We start from the raw sequence: 26,404 nt of genomic DNA on the forward strand, positions 1-26,404 counted from the left end.
TTTAAATGTGCTTTAGAAGATTTTTAACGCTAATATATCAATATTTTCTTTTGTTAGTGCTTTTTGTCTTGTTTTAAAAAAATATTTTTCCATTCCAAGATCATGAAGCTATTTTTCTATATTATCTTCTAAAAGTCTTATAGTTTTACCTTTTACGTTTAAGTTCAAGTTCCATTTGGAATATATGTAATGTGAAGAAGGTGTCAAGTGTCCTTCCATTTAGGTATCCAGTTGATGAACCCCATTTATGGGAAAACTATCATTTCCTCCGCTGCACTATAATTGGTACTTTTGCCACAAATTAGTGTACTTTACTGTGTATGTTTGTTTCTAGACTTTATGTTCTATTTCCTTGGCATGTTTATCTATTGTTTATCCATTTCCATAGTTTTAATTGCAGTAACTTTATAGTATGGCTGATAGTGTAGGTTCTCCAATTTTGTTTCTGTGGTTCTTTTTCAAAACCTAGCTATTCTAGGTCTTTTGTATTTCCATATAACTTTAGAAACAATTTAACAGTTTGCACACAAATAAATATGCTTGGATAGTGAATGCAATTTCATTGGATCTATAGATCAATTGGGCATAATTAGCATATTCACCAATATTGAATTTTTCATTTGATATCTCTCTTTTTCTGTGTCTTCTTTACTTTCAGTAATATTTTTAGTTTTCTTTGTAAGGTCTTGCACATCTTTCATTAGATTTCTTTTCTTTGTATTTAATTTTTTTATATTGTGAAATTTTAAATTTCTTTTTCTTATTGTTTGTGGCTAGAATATAAAATATATATTTTTTAATATATTGAGCTTATATCCAGAAAACTTGATAATTTAATTCCAATAATTTATAATTCTTTTGGATTATCTATGTGTCCAATTATGGCCCCTGTTAAAAATGACAGTTCCATTTCTTCTTTCTAGAAGAGAAATTAGCTAGGACCTCTAATACAATATTGAATAGATATGGTATTAGCAGGCATCTTTTCCCTGTTCCCAATCTCCAGGATAAGTCTTTCAGTATTTCATAATTTTGATGATTGCTATTGGTTTTTAGTAGACATTCTTTTCGTCCTCTGCCTATGATTTTTCTTTTTATTAGTGTTGAGCAGTTCTAGAAACACTATGATTTTTTTTTTTTGGCAAAGCAGACTCAGAGGATTTTGCATACAATCAAGTACAGTGCTTCAAAGAAGGAAGGTTTTGACTATTTTTGTATTATGTAACTTGAGACAGAAATGATTGTGATAAAATTCAGTGGCTTACTTGAGACTGATTTGCTGGGTAGGTCTTTACTAGCTCTTTACTAGCTCTTTAAATTATAAATAATCATAATTGAGGAATGGGAGATTCTTTTAACAGCTTTTTAAATCATATTTATATTTGTTAAAAAATGTGAAATTTATTTTTCTGGGGAAAGTGTCAACAGAGTTTATCTTAAGAATATTGGAAATAATCAGTTTTTGCTTATTCCATTCATTTCCTATGAAAAAGAAAAAAATAGTTGTGTGTTAAGGGGTCTTTTAAAGCCCATAGAGGAGAATGTGCCCAATATTATTTCCAGAATACCATAGCAACACAAATACCTATAGAACAACATTCTGCGATCTCTTGTTATTGTTATAGGAATTGCTGTATTCAATCTAGATTATCAGGAATGGTATAGTTAGGGTAAGTACGGACTTTTTAGCCCAGTCTCATAAAACTGAAATGTAACTATGAAAAAAGCAAGTTTAAGACCATAACAAGTCTACGGCCATGCGACCCTGAACAAGCCCTATCCCGTCTGATCTCAGAACCTAAGCAGGGTCAGGCCTGGTTAGTACTTGGATGGGAGACCACCTAGGAAGACCAGGTGCTGTAGGCATAAAATATAAAAAAATAAGGGATTGTAAGCTGACAAGGTCTTTGCAATCTGTGAGGTCAACCAAGGGTTGCCTCACCTAAAAAAAAAAAAAAAAAGACTGTAACAGCAGTTTACAAAACTCATGAAGCTTATTAACTCGAGGTAGAAAAAAATGAAAATATAAACAATTAAAATATTTAGATAACTCATGAATGACAGGATCAATATACATAATTAAGGAAAACTAGAATATTTGTAATACATTCTCACTTCTGTAAAAGGAATGCAGCCATGCCTCCTAACAAGTCTCCTTGATTTAAACACTCAGAAACAGTTAATTAGGTTTGACTAATAATGGCAGTTATGTTTGTATATGGGTGTAGCTCCCCTTTTCATGCATATATAGTATTTAAGATCCAATACTATTCTTGCCTTCTTTTTCTTAGTGCAGTGGTTCTCAAACTTAAGCCTGTATCAGAGTCATGTGAAGAGTTTGTGAAAACAGACTGTTGAGTGCCAGAAAAATTTTAATGAAGTCTAGAGTGGGGCCTGAGATTTTGCTTTTCTAGCAAGTTCCTGGGAGATGCTAATGCTTCTGGTTTCTAGACCACTTGAGAACTGTGGTTCTGTGAAACTTTTTAAAATATTTTTTCAGTAGTTACTTCATCTCTCAGTATCTATTTTGGGATCTCAGACACTCATCCATTTAAAGTCTGCTAAAAATAGATTAAAACATTGATACAAATATCTCTGATTAAGAGAGGTTGGAATCACAGAAGCTGGAGACCAGTAATTATTTTATAACTCTGATTTTCTATATGGATCTCAGACCCCCTTTTAGCCCAATAGACTAAAAGTAAAATAGAGTGAAATTTCGGACTATTAAATATTTCCTTGAGGATAATGAAAGAGAATAGAGTAGGAATGGGGAGCTGAAAGAATCCCAATGAGCCAACCAGAATGCTGATCTTCTCAGCTTCCAGGACAATATAATCATTTCGTTATTTATTCATTTATCGAACTATTCAATAAATGATTTTCAGTATCTACAGTTAGATATTATGCTATCTACTGAGAAACTACTGAACAAAATAAATGTACTCCATGCCAAATGGAACTATCTACAGAAACCAACATTAAATTAATAATTTTACAAATTGTTTTTTTCTTAAAGCTTTGTAACCCTTTTTTGCTTACCAGGTAAGTTTATGCAATTTGTGTACTACATAAATATACCTCCAAAGTGGGTGAGCAGGAGCTAATATTCAGCCCTAGCTCTACTAGTTTCTGGCACAGAAATACATTCCCTTAAAGGAAATTGCACATTTTTCTTTGGATAAAGAGCTGAAAACTAACCAAGCCTTCAGCTGTAGGGTTATGTCTACCTACAAGGTGTGCATTTTTCTAATTTGTCCTCCTTTAAGCCATGCCTTTAAAAATCATTTGCTCAAATGAACATCTTTTACTAGGCTAGCATTAGATCCTAATACTGCTGCTACTTATACAGCTATCCATCCTCATGATTCTCACTTTCCAAAATATACAATAGATTTATTATACTATTAAGTTTAAGTGAAGGCTAGGGTGATAGAAATATTTTTTTATTAAAATATATTTATTTAGATATCTTTATTAAAGATGTCTTTATTAAAATATAGATGTGAATGTCACAAAATACTAACAAAGAAGTAACCAGTTCTGTTCTCAAATTTGGATTACAACTAGGTCTTATAGCCTAGTCTGAATGCTCCTTCTTTATGATTCTATGTGCCTAGAACTCTACTACAGCCTCCAAAGAAGAAAGCCTCTTCCCTCTAAACAGTCTTCTGTTGGGGCAGTACCAAAATACACAGATAAAGGCATAGAATAGAGATCTTTCCAAGTAGTTATCATGAAATTCGCCTCTAAGGTAAAAATTCTGGTTCATTTGGCTAAGAAATTATATGCCAATAGTTTTTTTTTTATTATTATTCCTTTCCTTTAGGACTTGCTACCAGAATTCCTGAGGCAACACCAGGCTTTTGTAGGAATGAAATTCCAGCTGTGAGACAGAGGAATCAAGTACATCACTTGCCAGGTGAAAGTGAAAATTTCTTTTATGAACAAGTTATTTATATCTCCACGAGTTTTCAGACTTCACAATTTGTCTCAAAACTTTATTCCTATCTGTTGTGCTGAAAACACAGGTCCCTCATGGTGAATGAATAAAAATTTCCTGAAGCAATGGCTAAAACCATAGATGCTGACTTCATGAGATACAGAGCAGGGATTCCTAAGGCTTTTGTGAAAGATTTTGAAATGTTCCATAGAATTTTGATAGTGTTATTTTTCTACTCTAAACCTGAATAATTTTATCAGGCCTATAAGAAAAACTAGAGAGACCAACAGAGAATTCAGGGAAAATTTAAGAGCCAAAAAGAAAATAACGTAGTTTTGTAAAAATTCTCCATAATTCTTCAAAATACAATTAAATATTTTCTATGATCAGAAACAACTATAATGATCATGGAAACTCCACCAAAGAAATGCCTCAAAGGGGCAATATTCTCTCTCAAAAATAGTGTGCAGAAAGGAAGGTCCTATATCTAAATTTTATGCACTCATTGAATATTTGATGCTGCTCATAGGGACCAAATCAGAAGCCAACATTGATTATGCAGCTTCTTTAATATAGGAAACCATTACAAAATGGTTATAACCAGATCGGCAACTTTAAGAAACCTGAATTGCCAAGGTTCTATACCCCAAATAAAGTAACTAAGAAACCTAAAGATAATTGCGATCAATAATTTTCCAGACAGTAGTTTCCTTTTTTCTTATGTAATACAACACCCCTATGATATGCCTTTTTCTGAGGAGAAAACTGAAGCCCAGAGTATTTAAGTAAGTAGAGCTGGAATTCCAACTTAGTTACATTTGGTTGTAAAGCCTGTGCTTTTTCCTGGTTTTCATTAATAAAATGAGAAAAATAAATATGAGAATTACAAAAAATAATCACAATTGAAAGCAGTGAGAAAGTGAGAAGCTGCGGAGTCACGAAGAGACAATGTTTTAACAAAGAAATTCAAAATAGATATACTTTGCATAAAATACCGGAAACACAGTTTACCATTTAAATTCCATGAAAAATTGGTTTTGAAAATAATTTTGTTTTTATAGTTCATAAAATCAACAGATTATCACATTTTGAATTTATTAGGCCTTGTTTGCTAAAAATTGTAATCAACGTTGGTATAGTACTTTAAAGCAAACAAGCTATTTTTTCATTTGTATTATTTGATCTAGAGCAAACTGTAAAATTGGTATTGTTCTCATTTTATATGGATGGAGAAATTATGGCTAAGAAAAAAATTCTATAACATCCAAGGTTACCCCTACTAGTAAAATGGCTTAGTCTGAATCAACTCAGTTCTTCAGACTTTAAGGTCCTCTGACCCTAAATTATTTGACCTGTTTTCACTTTTTAAAAAGTCTGTGGAAGAGCCTACTTCTCTCTGGGAGTTTATAATTCAAGATACACAAGAACAGAAGTAAAGATTCACAATTATTTAACACTTGTTCATATGACACTAAGAAAAACTCACTGATTCATTAACATCTAGATAGAAATATAATACATATTTTGTGGTAGCAAGAATAATAGAGTCATAATAAACATTTTTATGTTGGGGAAAATTCTGATAAAGATAGCTCTTTGCCTGATTATATCTTAGCCACTTCTGAAGAACATAAAAGGGAATATAACAACATAATTAGAGTCATATAGCCTTTTCAGGGTTCCACCTGTCATGGTGACCCCAAAATTGTGTGTGTGTGTGTGTGTGTGTAACTTTGCCTATATACATACCAGATGTTTCTGTCCTATCTTAGTTTCTGGCTTGGGGAAGATAGAGGCAAATGAAATTCATTACTATATTTTGACCGGTTAATTAATCTATAGATAGATAAATTTATTTTTTAATTTAATGTTAGATTTATTTTACAGAAGATATCTAGGCTATGCAGATGGCATCTTCTATATTGCTTAATGGAAAGGGCATAGCTTTGGAGTCAGATATTTGACCTTACTCTGCCACTTTCTACCGTTATAACTTTAGCCAAGTTTCTTACCTTTAACTGTGTGCTAGTGTCCAGATAGTCAATAATATATAGTAATAGTCATTATAAAAAGCAGTGTTGAACATCCATGGCCTAAAGAGATTGAACCCGGTCTCCTTAATCATTTTAAGTTTCTAAATATTAGTGATAGCTTATTCAGAATAAAATAGAAACCCTTCATTGGGAACCAGAAAGTCAATCCAGTTGTTTCTAATCAAGAAACACTAATCAGAAGTTTGAATTGGTAACTTCTACCCTAGCTCTTTATGTTATTTCTCATTAAAACAGTAACCATATTCAGACTGATTCAGGGTTCACCGTTTCTAAAATTCTGATTCAAATGTGAAACCAAGGATCTGACTGAGACTTATTTGAAGCCAATACAAAAATCCCTCTGATGAGCCAGGCTGTACTATCTATCTATTGGTTTTGAATTGAATTAGGAGTTAGGAAAAGGGCATATGAATGTACAGCTGATTGAAGATGATACCAACAAGATACATGAAGCCCACTAGGCAAAACATTGTTTTAATGCCTAAAGTTTTTTTCATATTTAGGGCTGAAGATCAAAGATAGGGCTGAGCATATGACCTTATTCTGGCATAAACTATGGTAAGCCACCAGGCTATCCTGCCTCATTACTGTAACTGAACTTGAGTTTGGGAGGAGGAAAATCTAGGAGTTGAGAATAGGCTTGGGAAGGTTTATAAATCTGATGCTGTTGTAGAGCTTGGCCATCATGTGACTTTTAGGCCTGAATTTATAGGTAAATATTAATATGTATTTTGCCATCAGCCAATCCTTTCACTATTTGCAGCATCTTTGGTCTCTTATGCCATCCTATCTAACAATTTCTAGGTAAGCCAAAAGGTGATAGATGTGATTAGGTAAGTGATTAACCCTGTCTGTGGGGATGCTTTCCTTTGACCTTTTTGTTTGTTTAAACTCAAATTTATTGATATATATTTATATAAAATAAAATTCACCTTTTTTAGTGTATAGTTATGAATTATTTTTTCTTTCAGAAATGTATGCCATGACATGTTAAAGTAACAAGAATTTTCTGGCAGTTTGCCCAGAATCTAACAGGATTAGAATCATAAGAAATCAAACACTTGCTACAGCTATATTCCTTGCCCTGCAGCTGGATTACCTACAGTACTGTTGGCTGTGTTACTGTCTGTTAGCCAAGACAGGTAGTTTTTCTATGTGAGGATGTACAACATGACTTAGAAGTTTTCATAGAGAATAAGCCCATTATGAATCAAGTGTGTGATGTTATTCTTGAAAAGAGAGTGGTCACTTAGGAAGTACTATTGTGCACAGCAAATAAATTGTATATAGTACTATGTACAATTAGAGGCCTTATCAAGTATGCTGTGTTTAATTCTACACATTAGATTTTAAGTAGGACATGTTGCCCAGATAAGTCATTCCTGAAATATAATACCATAGAATGACGATCTTTTCTTGCCAACTAAGTTCAATAATGAAAATAATAGCTAATATTGAATGGTTCTTATATATCACACCACGCTAAGTAATTTACACATGTTCCCTTAAATAATGCTGACAAGATCCCTATGAAGTAAGGGTTATTATCATCCTCTATTTTACAGAGGAAGAAAAACAGTCTTCCTGAAATAAGTAACTACTACACCAGAGACACTCAGTTGGTAAATAGCTGAGTCACAATTTGATTCCAGCTTACTTGTGTTCTTGATCATTGGGCTTTACTTCATCAAATACATGGAAACCTGCCTTGGAGAAAAGCAAAAGTCTTTGCGGTGCTTTACAGAGGGGGAAACAGGCATCTAGCATCTTCTAATAGGGACATTCCTATCATAACTACCACTATCTATTCCTCATCAGAAAATGGAAAATTAAAGATAGATATGATATAAAATTGTTAATAGAAAAGTACCTGTTAAAGAATATATATAACTAATCATAATACCTTAAGAAGCTCAGCAAAGTGTTATCTATATCTGTATATTGGTATCTAATTTAACAACTAAGGACAATATGGCATCTCTTGTATGGAAAATCTAAGATGCATCTCAGAAAGTATTTTTTTGTGGAAGGGTCCTAAGTTAAAGTCCCATAGGTTGGTTAATGGTTATAAAATCATAAAACATTATTTCTCAAAATGTGATCTCCCAACCTCTTGGCATCAGTATCACCTGCAACACTTTTTAAAATACACATTTCTGCTGCTCTACTGAGAATATCTGGAGATGGCCCCTAAGTCTCTTCAGTTACTTTATGATCTGGCATGTGAGAACATGAATCAGTTACTCCTTATTGCTCCAGAGGTTAGAACTGGAGCAAATTAGTAAATGATAAAGGAAAGTTTGAGCTCAAAAGAAGGAAATTCTGTAGCAATATAGCAAACCCCAAATTGGATTTTTTAAAAATACCTTTGAAGATTTCTGTCATGGAACTATTCAAAGATGTCAAGAATGTCGTAGGAGAAATACTTGCATTGAGAGGGTATTTGACTAGATGACCTCTAAAATTCCTGTGAGCCAGGACTCTCCATCTCTCTTCTCTGTGCAGCATGCCAAGCCAGTGTGTAGTAAGAAGTTTGTTTCCCATTTTCTCCCCTTTGACCAACATCAAATAATAATGGTGCATATGGTTTAGCTTAGATAATGGTAAAAATTAAGAAATTCAGAAAGCTGCATTCCCAGAGGCACACTGCAAAGGTTAATGTGTGTAATATGTACTGTTTTCATTTTATGTATTTCAAAGACTTCTCTTGCTTCCTCTTACCCTATACATCTTCCAACCCAAATTTCTCAAATTTTAACGTATAACATACTCCTCTAACACTTACACATACTTTCTCAATTTGCATAGCCCTCTTCAGAGTAAACTCTCCCCCCTACCTTCTGACTTTGCTGTTATTTTTCAACATTCATTAGGGAATCACTTAGTGTACATCTACTCTATGCCAATACTTCATTAGGTATTGGGAATACAGTTCCTATCTTTGGAGAACTCAAGTTTCAAGATGTTAGTGAGTAGTACGCAGACCAAAAAGAATCGAGTATAATAAAACGGGTTCAGTATTATCAAGGAGATGTGCACAAAGTGCTATGTTAAGATAATAGCACCAGATGAAGCCTTAAGTTTAAAGCTGCCTTCAATAAGTAGGCGATTTTTAAGCTGTTCTGAAGAGTAGGAGTTTATTAGTTGGACGAGGGATGAGGAGGATCATTCTGGGCATAAATAACAGAGGACTGTTATTAACATTCTTATTAAAGAAGATCCCTCATTAGTTCCATTAACTAATCATTCCATTCCCTTTCCCTCCCCCAGTTACATAATTTAAGATGACATTTGTGAAGGGGCCTCAGTTTTTAGATAGGAAGTCATGTACAGGAAGCCAAAAAGGTAGGTGGTAAAGTAGAGGGGGTGGGGATTCTCCAAAGTGGAGCAGTTTTGAGAACCAGAATAAGTTAGATACTAAACTATAAGAGATGAATTCTCCATTAAAATAGTGGGGCAAGAAAGGCATCTGACTTTGTAGTCATTGTCCTGTTGTATGCATCTGCCTTTTGATCAATAGGCAGAGACTGTTGCTCTCTTATTAAAAACTCTTTGAAATCCATTTTTGAAATATTATATAGGTATGTTGAAGTACCTTATTTAAAAACAAAATAGGAAAATTAAGATAAATCATAAAACAAATCTTTACATTATAATTAGTTCCTATTTAAAAAATTAAATGAAAGATTAAATAGAAAATATCCTGCTTTCTCAATCCATCTAAACTATGAATCAATATAAAATATAAAATAAAGTATATTTTAAAATATACTTTATTTGCAGAAACATTTGAAATCTTGCTCCCTGGCATATATCATCAGTTTGGCTCAAATAAACTCATTAAAATTTAAAATATAGATATAGATATATACTTTATTTGCAACCTGTTATAAAGCATAAATATTACATATATTTCTATAGTTTGCCATATTTTGATATAAATAACATCTTTTTGTTTGTGCTAATTCTAAACCCAAATTACTAAAATTTAATTTATTGATCTTCCCTAATCTTAATGGCATTATTTCTTAATGTCTTTTCAAAATGATAACCACCTGCTATTATTTTTATTAGAATAATAATACTTAGTTTATTTTTATAAGTAGTTTAGCATGGCATATTGTAGTTAGCAAACTGCAGCCCACAGGTTAAAATCCAGTTTGCCACCTATTTTGATCTGACTTGTGAATTAAGAATGAAACACTTAATTTTTAAGGTAAAAAAATCAAAATACAAATAATATTTTATCAACACAAAAAAATACATTTACGTTTATATTATATTTAGATTCTATAAAACCTATTATAAAATGTATTCCAATCATATTCCAAATGAAACAGATAGAATCAAGAATGTTAACAGATAAGAAAACTAAAATGCAAATTGATGAAATGATTTTTTTCAAAGCTAAACATATAGGTGGTAACAATTCATAAATTTGTGAGCCACATTTTCTGATTTTAAATTGAGTATTCTTTCTACCATATCATCCAGCATCTTTATTTTAAAATAACTTTCCTAGTTGGAAAAATTATCACCCAGAAAGTATAAATTAATTGGTATTATCCATTAGAGTCTTAAGGTAGTAATTGATAATGATTTCTCACATAATTTCCCCTAATGCATTTCTACGATAACGTACATTCTAGTTAAATATTTGGAGATATCCAATGTAAAACTTTTATTAACAGATAAATAATGAATGCTTTTCCATAAATTGCAGGAGTTTTCTTGGTTTATTCGAACATTTTCTGATAGCTTGGTTTATAATAATATAATTAAATTCATTTTCAAATATTTTGTATTTCCAAGATTTTCTTATCTACTGAATTTATCATTGTAGTGTTCAATAATGAAATCATTTCACCTGCCACAGGCATGGTAACATTTCTTTGACTACATCATATACATACACTAGAATTTTTTTTTCTATTTCAAAAAGCTGTTGACAAAGTTCATGTTTTTACCCTTATCATTGTTATTTATGATATGACCTAATATATTTATTGCAATACTTCTTTACTTATTAGATTTATCTAAAATTTTTCGTTCTTTCCAAATTAAATATGAAATCACTTCTTATACTACATGTGAAAAAAACTATACAAAGATACACTTAAATATTTACTGTAAGAACAATTACTTTTCTCATGTTTCTGTTTGCATATTAAATATTTACTACTGAATGGCAATGAACTAACATTGAACAATATTTCTGCTTCCATACATGCTCACTAAATGTAATGTTCATCAGGATTTTAATAATTATACTGTAAGACATACTGTTCCCCCACACTTTTCTTTAATTTTATATAATTAACAGCTACCTTTTTCCTTTTTCTGTTGTTTCAGTTAAAGGATCAAGAAAGTTAAGTCTGCCAACAGATCTTAAGACTGATCTTGGTACGGTAGGCAAAAGCCAACAATTTTAAGTTGTCTTATATTCATTTGGCTGAACATTTTTACCAACCAGTCCATGAATAACACAAGTTTCTCAGATGGCAATGCTTGATGTCTTTCCAAAAAGGCGTTCTAAAATCATCATACAGTTCTGTTGGCAGCATTCGACATTTTGTTTGTTAACAATCATTTTACAAAATTATGTTTTATAAATCATTATATACCAAGGTATATAATGTTTGTTTTCTTTTTATCATGAAAATGTTTTTAAACATTAAATAGTCACTCATATGGGCCCTTTTGACTGTTATCATGTAAATGAGCATCATTTTTTCTGGAGTTATTTTCCCTATTTTATATTAGTATCATTTAGAGTTAATGCTATTTAATTTAAAAAAAAATTTGATATGTAAAAGAATGGAGCTTTGGCTTCATTAAATAGGACTTCATAATTTTTGGTTCAGAATTTTTATCTGCTTGTTCCAGCATGGTTTCTTTTTTGAAATTTAGTCAAATTACCTTTATTCTGACTTAAAGAAGCCATACCATAAATCCTGCTACTGTCATGGTTGAAATAACAAAAATAATTAATCTTTGCATTATTCTTTAGAGTTTACAAAACTGTTTCACGTGTGTCATTAATAAATGGTAAATTTAAGATTTGAACCTAGATCACAGAACATAATACCTAAAATTTATGGAGAATATTAACATACCTCTTCTCATTGTATCTAAATAACTTAAATATTACATTTAAAATCTAATTACATATAATCTTATATGAATTTGATAAATAGATAATATAGTATTTTTTAATTTTTATTTTTTACTTTTTTTTACAGTAAGGCATATATATATTTACACTGTGTGTTCAACTTCCATAGTTAGATTTCTTTCTGTTATCACATATTTAACCCCCTTTACCCCATCTACCTATAGTATTTTTTTAAATACAAAGCACTGACATAGTAAATTATCATTAGTTCAATATTATCATTAGTTCAATAAAGAAATTATGAAGTTAATCAGAATTTTATTAGTGTAACTGATGTCAAAGGAAAGCTCAACATTATAGTTCCATTTATTGACCTTCTACTATGTGTCAGACACTATGCTATATAATTTGTACAAGTTATCTAAGATAAGGTAGGTAGACATTGTTCCCACTTCACAGATAAATTAAGGCTATGAAAAAATTGAATTTGCCTAAAGTCACACAACTAGTAGCAAAACTGAATTTAAATCAAGGATATATCATTGCAAAGCTTATAGCCGTATAACCACCTATCATTTTGTATAGCACATACTGTGACAAATGTCAAAGGAAGACTATTTAAATAACACCTTTTTCTAGAAAAATATGCATTCTGATATTTATTCATGTAATTTCCACAATCATAAAATTTTTCCTAGAATGTTGAAAAATAAAAATAAAAGAGAAAGAAGATTTCTAGCCCACTTATATATTTATTAGAAGTAGCAAAGAAATCAGTTATAATTCTAATCTGGGTGTCAGCCACAATTGTTACTAATAAATATATTAATAAACAATTTCTACAAATGTCTGTCAAAATCTCCAATTATCTCCCTCCTAATGGCTTTGTTTTTCATGCATACTTTAAGCAAAGACGAATTATGAAAACTCAGATATATGGAAAAGATAAGATAATCAAGTGCTTGTTATTTTATTAAAGAATTTTTTATGCCTAAAAAGATTCACAATAACATTTTATTAAGTCTGCATTTCTAAATATGTAATTAATATAATTTCATTTTTAGAACATCTTTCCAGGAAAAAAAGCATAAAGCTTCTGAAAGAGAATAATGTCTATATGTATATAAATTCTTCCAATATAAAACATTGGTTTAAATTATACTCTGGGTTGCCTGTAACATGTTTAAAAAAAATATTTTCCAGTAGTGTATAATCTATTAGTGAAGGAGGAAGATATTTAAGAAGCCGTTGCAGAAGGTCAAATAAGGGCCCGAAGTAGGATAACAACAATAAAAATGAACAAGAGGAGAGAAGGAATTACCATGGGAGACTTTACAATTGATGGGATTGAGAACAGTCAGGGAAGAGGGTTGATAAGGCATATGAAATAGGGGAGTCGGTATAACTACAGAGTATTGAGACTAGCTCTCATTGAGAATACCTGGTTTGAGAGAAAAAAGAAAATGAGTTTCAGTTACATCAGCTACAGGGACATCCATGCTAAGCATTCAGTGAGCAATTAGAAATGTATGGCTGGAGTATAGGCAGGATCTTAAGCCCAAAGTAATAGATAACATTTATCTATATAAAGGTATTTATCTATATAAAGTGAGTGTGTATATGAGCTGTTCACTAAAGACGAAGGAAAAATGACATTATGTTGGAGAGCACTGGATACTAATGTAACTTCTTAGTACAACAATCCTTAACTAGAGTTGTATAACAGTAATAGTAAAATAATAGTAATAACAGTGAAAACCTCATACATTGGACTTTTAGAAGTTAGAACTCTTAAGTATTAGCCTTTTATGAATTGCCAGATTCTTTTCATTTTTAACAAAAATATATATATTTCTCTTTCCTAATAAACTAGATTTTTCAATTAAAAACCTAAAAATAAATTTATATAAAATTCAACCCTTGCTGGCACATAACTTTATGAATATATTGTTATATATCCATCATAGAAGATGATAAATGAAACATAGGCCCCCATGAGCCCTTAAAAACAAAAATCTACTACAGGCTGTTATCCAACCAACGAAAAGGAGAGGCCATGGTCAAAGGACGAGTAGTGACTATTTAATTAATTATAGAACTAAAGTTAAACAGTGACAAATATAATTATAAAATAGAATGTCAACTTAAAATCCATAACAATATAGATATAATAGTGTAATTTTAAAATTAAGAGATAGAAAATTGAAAGGAGGTCAAAGTTGCCAACAAAAATTTATGATTCTGTAACTAAATTTTGTGGTTAACCAGTGATGAATTAAGAGCAAAGACAAGTAGAGGAAGGAGAATTATACTAATTTTACCTTTCATAAGGTGAAAGCAATTGATATTATGCACAGATAATAATTCAAGAAGAATTAAGAATATATCTTCAAGGTAAGTAATAGGAAAAAAATTAAAATACCTTAAAACTTCAAAAATTAGGCAAAGGAGAATACATACAAAAAAGAAAATAAGAAAATACAGATTGCATAGTGAAAGTGGCTACAGAAAGCATAAAAAAGAAGAAATGATCTACTATAAAAGTGGCAGAACGGAACAGATCCTGTTCATGTTAACTGACCAGAGTCTTCAAATTGTCTACTCTGAGCCTGTCAAGGCTGCCCTGACCCCAGCTTTCTACCTTTTGGAAACACCAAGAATATTAGCCCTGCAGCAAGTTTTACTAGAGCCAGTCACTTGTCATGTCTGGAAGAGGCATCATACTCAGATTGCCCTTAGCCACAATAACCGCGAAGTTCACGTCTATAAAAAGAATGGGAGCCAATAGGTGAAATCTCATGAACTCCAAGAGCAGAATGGACACATCACAGGTATTGACTAGACTCAAGCATAATCACATGATCCTTTGCAGAATGCATCAGAATGGTGGTGTCTGGAATCTAACCCTGGTGATGTTGATAATTAATCATGCAGCCACTTTTAGGAAGTGGTCCCCTCTAGAAAATAAATTTGCTGTGGATTGTGAAGCCCAATTTATTTCTGTTTGTTTCCTGAGTATGAAAATGACAAGTGGGTAAGCAGGTACATTATAAAGCAGATTCATTCAAAGGTTTTCAGTTGTTTTCAACAATTTTTTGCTGGCAACAGGATCATGTGACTTCAATAAAGAGTGTTTCTGTACATTAAAGAAGTGGATGAAAAGCCAACGAGTATGACATGGGGCAGCAAGATGCAGTTTGGTTAGCTCATGTTAGAGTTTGGTGGCACTGGAGGCTGTATATCCCAAGTTTAATTTCTCTGCCAGTGGGACCTCTCTGGCCTGGGGGAGCCATGAGAGCACCATGTCCATTGTTGATGCCTCAGTGTTCAGGTTTCAGTTTGAAAACAGAGTTCCTGCCACTCTTAGGTATCTTATTGTCTCAGAGAACAGTGTTATTTTAACTGCTGGTCATGACTGCTATCCAGGACTCTTTAACTAAGATGATTATGGCTACTTGACCTTAGTCTCCAAACCAGACATTTCAAAATATAGCATCTAGCCCAATATCTTAGTCATGGAACATTACCACAACATGGACAAGAGAGTCACAACTGAGGACCACAGTAAGTCTTGAAGATGCTGCACCAGAATAGCATCACTCAAGTACCTATTTATGAGGCGGACAATGAAAATTATTGGAAATTTTGCCCTATAGGAATTGATGGAGCAATAATTTGGGATTTCAAGACCTTAGAGTCTTCTGACCAGGGCCTTCAAATAATATGAAGCTGAGTGAACCTCTGCGATATAGCATGACAAACTACAGCTCTGTCTGTCATTTGTATGATCACAAGGAAAGCCAACCACAAGGAAACACTGAAAACACACATGCAAATATCATTTCTGTGTTTTGTTTGAATATAATGGTGAAAATGTTGAATTTTTAAAGCAGCAGTCTTTTAAAATTGTTTGTTTTGCTGTTTAATTCCATTCTTGAACAAAGATTCTCTTTAAACAGTTTATTATGGAAAATTGTCACATTAATTTAGGGAGATGGGGAATGGTATGTAAATAGTCTCCCAAGAAATTAAGTAAAAATACTAAATGTGATTTTTTAAATGACAGAATTAAGATGAAATATCTCTCATGTCAAAAGATTAAGTAATTCACTTTTGATAAGAAAAAGGCTTTCAGCAAGTATCACAGACAAAATCCAATAACAGAAACATCTAAAGCAGTGATTCAAAGCTTAGTAGTAGGAAATATTAGGCAAGTACTATAAAAACTAAAACAGGAATTATGCTGTTAATATCAAAGTTGAGTTCAAGGAAAAGTACATTAAATTAGAAAAGTGCTTATATTTATAGTGATTAAATGTACTATCCACAATGACACTTTTACAGATTTTAATAAACCAAATAATGTAGGAATAAATTATATGTCAAAACTATAGATAAAAGAATAAATTAACAGAAATACAATAATAGTGAGAGATTTTAACATACTTAATGACAACTCAAGAAGACATAAAAGAAACACCAGAGGAACAAAGAAACAATTTACATGAAGATTTATTTAATATATCTTGACTTTGTATCTTGAAAATACATTATTTTCAAGTGCTCATAGAAAAATTTACAAAATTTAAACTTATATTAAAGCCACGAAGGAAATCTCAATACTTAAAAGTAGAATATTACAAACCACATTCTTTAATTATAAACTGACATAAGAAATAAAAAAATAAAAAACAACAACCCCTATCATTTGGTAGGTTTCAAACCCTCAAACAACTTTTGGGTCTGGTTTATGACTTACTATATCAGTAGCTAGATTTCTTTTATATCTCCAGTAATATCATTAATCAAGAACTCTGAAAATTGTAGACTAGGAATCTAGAAAATAGTTAGCAACTACAAAACTATATACTCAAGAGTAGAGAACAAAAAAGAGGAGTTAGAGAAAAAAATTCTAGACTGCATAAAGAAATCTAATGCTAAGAAAGACAGCAAAATATTAACTACTACAATTTATTCCAAATGAAATTAATTTTATTAAAAGAATAACAAAGACTTTAAAAATAAGACTTTTTAGGATACTCAGAGTGATGAAAAAAATAACTTTAATTTTTAAAAAGATCAAGAAATTATGAAGCTAAAACAAGCACAAATGAAAAAACCAATGAAGAATCTTGGATAACAATGAATAAGCAAATAGAGACTATTAGCAAAGATATAGAAATTATAAAAAGTAATCAAGTAGAAAATCTGGAGCTAAAAATTATGGTAGCTAAAATGAAAAATTCACTAGAGAGGTTTGACAGCAGCTTTGAGCAAGTAGAAGAAATTGGCCAACTTAAAAACAGTAATAATTAAAATTATTGACTCAGAAGACCAAAAAGAAAATGAAAATAAATAAAAGAAACTAAGAGACTTGTGAGACATCATCAAGTGTACCAACATATTATGGGAGAACCAGAAGGAGAAAAGAAAAAAAGGAAGAATGAATATTTGAAGAAATAATGGCTGAAAACTTCCCAAACTTGAGGTAAAATGTGAGTCTACACATTCAAGAAATTCGGTAAACTCCAAATACGAAAAACACATAGAGATCAACACTGGGACACATTACAATTAAACTCTACAAAGAGAAGATCTTAAAAGCAGCAAGAAAGAAGTGACTCATTGTGTGTAATGGAGACTCAATAATATTTATAGCCAATTCTACATCAGAAACCATACATAGGCCATAAGGCAGTGAGATAACATATTTAAAGCACTAAAAGAAAATAAAACTGTTGACAAAATTTTGTATCGGACAAAATGTTCCTTAAAAAATGAAAGAAATTAAGACATTTCCAGATAAACAAAAGCAAAGAGAGTTAGTTGATCACTAATAGACCCTCCCTACATGAAATACTTAAGAGAGTTCTGCAGGCTGAAATGAAAGGACTCTAGACAGTAACCTGAAATCATATAAAGAAATAAAGAACACTGGTAAAGATGACTACTAGGTAAATATAAAAACCAGTACTATTATATTTTTGTTCTTACTCCTCTTTTTTGTTTCCTACATGACTTAAGAGACAAAATAATTATAAATCTTTATCAATGGATATGCAATATGTTAATAATCATAAATCCTTCTTAATGGGCATGTAATGTATAATATTAAGACAATAAGCGTATAAGAGGTGGTGGAACTGTTAGGAGGAAAGTTTTGTATGCTATTGAAGGTAAGTTGGTATCAATTCAAAATAAATTATTATTAATTTAGGATGTAAATTGTAATCACCAGGGTAACCTTTAAGAAAAAAACTAAAAACTATAAAGAAAAGGAAATATGAAGGGAATGAAGGTATACTAGGAAAAAGTCAAAAAAAGAAGGCAGAATTGGAGCAATTCAGGAACAAAAGATATACTTCTAGAAAACAAATAGAAAATGGTAGAAGTGCTTTCTTATTAGTAATCACTTTAAATATAAATCAATTAAATTCACTAATTAAAAAACAGATTGGAAGAATAAAGTAAAACTATATATGATTCACATACAAGAGACTCATTTTAGATCAAAATACACAAATAGATTGAAATTAAGAATAAAAAAATATAGTCCATGAAAATAGTAATCAGAAGAGCATGGTAGGCAATATTAATATCAAAGTAGACTTTAAGTAAAAAAAAACCTGTTATATATTGATAAAAGTCAATTTGGTGAGAAGATACAACAACTATAAACAAATATGCACTAACCAGTAGAATCCAAATTATACAAAGGAGACATTGACAGAATTGAAGGGAATATTAGACATATCTACAATAATAGTTGGAGACTATTGATATCTACAACAATGTATATATCAATAGCCTGTTTTAATTATAGGTAGAAAATCTAGATGGGAGATCAAAAAAGAAATAGAGGACTTTAATAACACTATAAACCAACTATCTTTAACAGATGTATATAGAGCACTCCACACAACAGTAGAACGCACATTCTTCCCAAGAGCACATGAAACATCCTCCAGGATAGAAAATATTTTAGGACATAAAACAAATTTCAATACATTTTAAAAGATTAAAATCACACAAAGTTTTCTCTCTAATCACAATGGAATGAAACTAGAAATCAGAAGTAAAACTGGAAAATTCACAAAACTTAAAAATTAAACTGCTCACTTTTAAACAATCGAAGGGTCAAAGAGGAAACCACAGGGAAATTCAAGATGCTTTGAAATGAATAAAAAAAAAATTTATAGGTTACACCAAAGACACAGCTCAGAGGAAAATTTATAGCTATAAATGCCTACATTAAAAAGAAAATCTCGAATCAATAACCTAACTCTACACTTTGACAAACTAGAAGAGCAAATTAAACCCAAAGCCTAACAGAAGGTAATAAGATTGGCGAGAACAGAAAATAGAGAATAGAAAAACAAACAAAACCAAAAATTGGTTCTTTGAAAAGATTAGCAAACTGACAAAGCTTTATCTAGACTAAAAGGAGAGAAGATCCAAAATATTAGAAATGAAAGTGGAGACATTACAATCAACCTTACAGAAATGAGAATTATAAGAGAATACTATAAACAATTGTGTGCCCAATTAGATAGCATAGATGATAACAGGCAAATTCTTAGAAACACATGAATTACCAAAACTGGTTCAAGAAGAAAATCTGAATGTAGCTATAACAAGACATTGAATTGGTATGGAAAAACCTCTTGACAATGAAAAGTCCAGGAAGACATGGCTTCACTGGTGAATTCTACCAAATATTTAAATAATTAACATCAATCCTTTTCTAACTCTTTCAAGAAATAGAAGAGGAGGGAATACTTCCTAACTCATTCTATGACACCAGCATTATCCTGATTTTAAAGCTAGACAAAGACCACCACAGAAAATTAGAGACCAAATCTCATAAATATAAATGCAAAAATCTTCAACAAAATACTAGCAAACAGAAGCCAACAGCATATTAAAAGGACTATATACCATAACCAAATGGGATTTATCCTAGAAATGCAAGGGTGGTTCAACAAAAGAAAACAAACCATTCTAATAGAATGAAGTGGGGGGGGAGGGGGAACATGATTATCTCAACTGATGCAACAAAAGCATTTGACAAAATTAACACCCTTTCATGATAAATGCACTCAGAAAACAAGGACTAGGAGGGAACTTCTTCAAACAGATAAAGGGCATTCATGAAAACCCACAGACAATGATAGAAGACTAAAATCTTTTCTCCTTAAGATCGAGAATAAGACAAGGATACCCATTTTCACCACTTCTATATTGTAATGGAAGTTCTAGCCAGAGAAATTAGGCCGAGAGAGAGAGAGAGAGAGAGAGAGAGAGAATCCATAAAAGAACAACTAGAACTAATGAATGAATTCAGCAAAGTTGCAGGGTAAAAGATACATACAAAAATCTGTTGTGTTTCTATATATCAATGATGAAAGTTTTGAAAAAGAAATTTTTAAAAAATTTCAAGTCTCCAAAAGACTAAAATACCTAGAAATAAATTTAACCAAGGAGGTGTAATACTTGTACACTGAAAATTACAGATTGCTAAAAGAAATTAAAGACCTAAATAAATGCAAAAACATCATTTGTACATTGATTAGAAGGTGCTATTAAATATCAATAGCACCCAAAACAATCTAACGGATTCAGTACAGTTTCTATGAAAATACCAATAGCCTTGTTGCAGAATGAAAATGCTTATCTTAATATTCATGTAGAAATGCCAAAGCAACAATAGCAAAAACAATATTGAGAAAGAAGAAAAATAAAAGAGAAAGTTGGAAGACTTACCCTTACCAATTTTAAAACTTCCTATATAGCTACAGTAATCAAAACAGTGTGGTACTAACATTAAGATAAACATACAGGCCAATTAATAGAGTGGAGAGTCCAGAAACAGAACCATACATCTATGACCAATTGATTTACAACAAATTTCCAGGACAATTCAACAGAGGAATAAAATGCTTTCTTCAACAAATGGTACTGAGACAATTGGAAATCCATGTGTAATGAATGAAGATGGATCGTTACCTAATACCACATATAAAAAAGTGGATCAATGACAACTTTAAGAACTAAAACTCTTAGAAGAAAACATAGGGGAAACTCTTCATGACCTTGAATTTGGCAATGGATTCTTAGATATGAAACCACAAACACAAGCAACAACAAAAAAAAATTGGTAAATTAGACATCAAAATTTAAAACTTTTGTACATCAATGGACATTGTTTAGAAAGTGAAATGACAAGCTACAGAGATAATATTTGTAAATCATTTCTGATAAGGGTCTACTAGCAAGAATATATATATATTAAAAAAAAAAACTCCTAAAGAGCCACAACAAACAACTCAATTTACAAATGGTCAAAGGCTTATATACAATAGTGGTCTCATAAGATTATAATGGATTATCAGCAAAAGTTTGTTTGCGATGTTGAAAGACTAGACCCAACTACAATGCTGAATTTACTGTGAGCTCTTGGTGCTTTAAATAGATGAGGAAGCTCAGCATACAGTCCACCTGCTCCAGCCCTGCCCACGGCTGGGACCCAGGGTTAGCAAGGGAGCAACTGGAGTGGGCTGAGGAGGAGGGGAGCTGCAGAGCCGCCCCCCACCCACCCCTACACACACATGCGCACACACTCTTACACACAAATTCACTTCTCTTCTCTCTATTTCTCTTTATCTTTCATTCCACTCCCATTCCCCTACTTCTTCTTTATTTCTCTCCTTCCTCTCCCTCCCCTTTTATTTTTCATCTCGAGCTTTATCTCTCTGCGTCTTTTTCAATCTCTGTTCTCGCTTTCTCTTCCCTTCTCTTCCTTCCCTCACTCCTTCTTCCTGGTGTGTACTTTCCCTCAATGGGCACCTTGCTCCACAGCCCTCCTGTTTATTCTCTAATTTGTATGCACAAACATTATTTTTTATATCATATTTTTAGTATACCTTTTCTATGTTTAAATAAAAATCATTGTTACAATTGCCTACAGTATTCAGTACAGTAACACACTGTACAGGTTTGTAGCCTAGGGGCAATAGGCTATACCATATACCCTACATGCGTAGTAGGCTACACCATCTATGTTTGTGTACGTGCAATCTATGATGTTTGCATAGTGATGAAATCATCTAACAAAGCATTTCTCAGAACATATCCTCATTCTTAAGCAATGCATGACCATATACAAATGACCAATAAGCACATGAAAAGATGTTCAATATCACTAATCCTTACAGAAATGCAAATCAAAACCACCATGAGGTACCACTTCACACCCAATAGGTGATAGCTACCATCAAAAACAAAACAAAACAAAACAAAAAATGGAAAATAACAAGTGTTGATTAGGATGTGGAGAAATGGGAACGAATGTGCATTATTGGTGGGAATGTAAAATGCCATAGAAAACAGTCTGGCAATTTCTAAAAAAATTAAAAATAGAATTATTATATGATCCAGCAATTTCACTTATGAGTACCTACCCAAAACAAAGCAGAGTTTTGAAGAGATATTATGCAAATATGTTTATAGCAGCATAGTCAACAATAGCTAAAGTGTAGAAGCAAACCAGGTATCCATCAGTGGATGAATGGGTAAGCAAAATGTGGTGTAGACATACAATGGGATATGTTCAGCCTTAAATTCTGACATATGCAACAACATGGATGAACCTTGAGGACATATGCTAAGGGAAATAAGCAAGTTACAAAAGGATAAAAATTGTATGATTTCAATTATATAAGGTACCAGAGTAGTCAAATTTATAGAGAAAAGTAGAATGGTGGTTGCCAGGGTTTGGGCAAGGGGAAAATGGGGAGTTATTGTTTAATAGGAAATGAGTTTTATTTTTACAATATGAAAAGAGTTCTGGAGATGACTGGTGTCGATGGTGGCACAACAATATGAATGTACTTAATGCCAATGAACTGTATACTTAAAAATAGTTAAGATGGATATGTACCCCTATGTTCACTGCAGCACTATTTATAATAGCCAAGATATATGTAAGCAACCTAAGTGCCTACCAGTGGACAATTGAATAAAGAAGATGTGGAATATTACTCAGCCATTAAAAAAAATGAAATCTTACCATTTGCGACAACATAGATTGACCTAGAGGGTATTATGCTAAGTGAAATAAGTCAGACAGAGACAAATACTATGTGATCTTAATTATATGTGCAATCTAAAGAACAAAATAAACAATGGAAAAACAGAAAAAGACTCATAGATACAGAGAATAAACTGATGGTTATCAGATGGGAGGGAGTTTGAGGTGCTAGATGAAAAAGTTAAAGGGATAAAGAAGTGCTAATTGGTAGTTAAAAGTCATCAGATGTAAAGTAAAGCATAGAGAATATAGTCAATAATATTATAACTATGTATAGTGCCAAGTGGGTACTAGACTTGTAGAGAATGAAAATTGATCTTCACTGAAAAATCCATACAGAGTTCATAAATTATATAAATGTCTAACCATTGTGCTATATACCTGAAACTAATATAAAATGTTGAATGTCAACTATAATTGAAAATTTAAAAAAAAAATTTAAATGGTTAAGATAGTAAATTTTGTTACATATATTTTACAATCTTAAAACATTTTTTAAAAGTACTGATACATGCTATAATATGGATGAATCTCAAAAATATTATATGAAGTGAAAGAAGCCAGACATGAACGACCACATATTATATGATTCCATTTATATGAAATAACTAGAATAAGTAAGTGTCGAGAAACAGAAAACAAATCAGTGGTCATTAGTGGCTAGGGAAGACTTGAATGGCAGTGACTGCTTAATGGGTCAATGCTATTTTTGTGGTGATGAAAATGTTTTGGAACTATATAGTGGTGTTGGTGATGGTTGCACGAAATTGTGACTATACTAAATTTCACTGAATTGTACAATTGAGAAATGGTTAATTTTTATTATATAAATTTAACCTCAATAAAAATAAATATATATTTTTTAAATGATCAAATACAAATGAAGTCTAGAGTTCAGTTAATAGTAATGTATCAAGGTGAAACCGGGGAAGGAGAATATGGGAAATTTAGGTATTATCTTTGTTTGCAACTTTCCTCTAAATCTAAAATTATTCCAAAATAAAACAATTATTTTAAAAAATGGGCAAACTACTTGAACAGACTCTTCACAAAAGAGGATATTCAGATGGCAAATAAACCCATGCAAAGATATTCAATATCATTAGCCACCAGAGGAATGAAAATTAAAGCAATGGAATACCACTAAATACCCATTGGAATAGCTAAAATTAAAACTACTGACAAAACTAGGTTATGGTGAGGATAACACTGATCAACTAGAACTCTCAAGCTTTGCTGGTGGAAATGCAATATAGTACACCACTGTAGAAAAACATTTGGCATTTCCTTATAAAGTTAAAATTCAATTATATTATCTAACAGTCCCACTCCTGGGTACTTATTCTAGAGAATGAAAACCAATCTTCAGTGAAAACAAATCCATACATGGAGTTCATAGCAGCTTTAATTGTGATAGCCCCAAACTAGAAACAACCCAAAGATCCCTCAATGAGTGAATGGTTAAACAAACTGTGGTACATTATACCATGATATACTATTCAGAGATTTAAAAAACAAAAAACTATTGATATACATGACTTGTATGGATCTCAAGAGAATAGTACTGAGTGAAAAAAGTTGATCTTAAAAGGTCAATTATTATATGAATCCATTTATTTAGCAATCTTGAAATGACAAAATTATAGAGATAGAGGACTAGAGTTTGTCAAAAGTTGGAACAGGTGAGGGAAGGAGTAATGTGGCTATAAAAGAGTAACACAAGAGACCCTTGTGATGAAAAGTTCTGAATCTTGATTGTAGTGATAGCTACCCAAATCTACATGTGACAAAATTACATAGAACTACACCTACAAATGCACAAATAAGTACATCTAAAACTGAAAAACTTTAAGTAAGGTCTGTTAATTGTACTACTGTCATCTTCTTGGATTTGCTATTGAACTATAGTTATATAAGACATTAGTGACAGGAAAATGGGTAAAGAGTACATGGGACCTCCCTGTGCACTTTTAAAAATATTTTTCATACATTTTTATGTTTTAAAGCTATTTTAGATTTACAGAAAAACTGAAGGAAAAGTACAGTTCCCATATTCCCAATGCCTTCCTAAACACAGCATCCCTCCCTATTAATATGCTCCTCCAGAGTGGTGTATTTTTTACAGTTGATGAACTTGTGTTAATACATCATTGTCACTCCAAATCTACAATTTACATGAGGGCTCATGCTTGGTGTTTTGACATATGTATAATGACATGTATCCATCATTATACTATAATACATTATAGCAGCAGTCCCCAACCTTTTTGGCATCAGAGACTGGTGCCCCTATGAAAAGCTAATATCTGATGATATTAGGTGGAGCTGAAGCAGTGATGCTAGTGCTGGGGAGCGAGTGGCTGCAAATACAGATGAAGCTTTGCTCCCTCACCTGCTGCTCACTTCCTGTTGTGTGGCCCGGTTCCTAATAGGCCACAGACCAGTACCCGTCCGCAGCCTGAGAGTTGAGGACCCCTGCATTATAGTGTAATAGAGAATAGTTTTACTGCTCTGAAAATCTTCTCTGTCAGCCTATTCACCACTCTCTTCCTCTTAATCCTTAGCCACCACTGACTTTTTGACTCTCTCCATAGTTTGCCTTTTCTTAAATGTCATACGGTTGGAATCATATAGTATGTAGACTTTTCGAAATGATTTCTTTCACTTAGTAACATGTATTTATGTATTTAAGATTCCTTTATGTCTTTTTCGTGGTTTTGTAGCTCCTTTCTTTTAGTGCTGATAATATTCCATTGCCTGGATGTACCAGCTTATTTATTCGTTCACCTACTATTAGACATCTTGGTTGCTTCCAGGTTTTGGCAATTAATGAATAAAGCTGCTATAAACATTCATGTTCAGGTTTATATGTGAACATAAGTTTTCAACTCGTTCTGGTAAATAGCAAGCAGCATGATTGCTGAATCACAAGAGTATGTTTAAGTTTTTGAGAAACTGACAACCATCCTCCAGAATGGCTGTATAATTTTGCATTTCCGTCATCAACAAATAATGTTGTTCCTCATTCTAGTTAACATTTGGTTTTAACAGTGTTTTGCATTTCTGTCATTCTTATAGGTGTATGGTAGTTTCCCATTGTTTCATTTTGCAATTTTAAACATTTTCATATGCTTAATTTGCCATCTATCTTCTTTGGCATAGTTATCTGTTCAGGTCTCTTGCCCATTTTTAATCAGGTTTGT

At 32.0% G+C, this 26,404-nt stretch overlaps 1 protein-coding gene and 2 pseudogenes across 2 annotated transcripts in view; all 3 read left to right on the forward strand.

Moving 5' to 3' along the window:
* STXBP5L (syntaxin binding protein 5 like) overlaps positions 1–26,404 on the forward strand; it is a 257,780-nt gene that overhangs the window by 191,722 nt on the left and 39,654 nt on the right. The window lies entirely within an intron of this gene.
* On the forward strand, positions 1,748–1,866 carry LOC112486153 (annotated as a pseudogene).
* LOC102892975 lies at positions 14,815–15,839 on the forward strand (annotated as a pseudogene).

This window comes from Pteropus alecto, unplaced genomic scaffold, assembly GCF_000325575.1.
Source record: "Pteropus alecto unplaced genomic scaffold, ASM32557v1 scaffold251, whole genome shotgun sequence".
In the NCBI taxonomy this organism is placed as follows: Eukaryota; Metazoa; Chordata; class Mammalia; order Chiroptera; family Pteropodidae; genus Pteropus; species Pteropus alecto.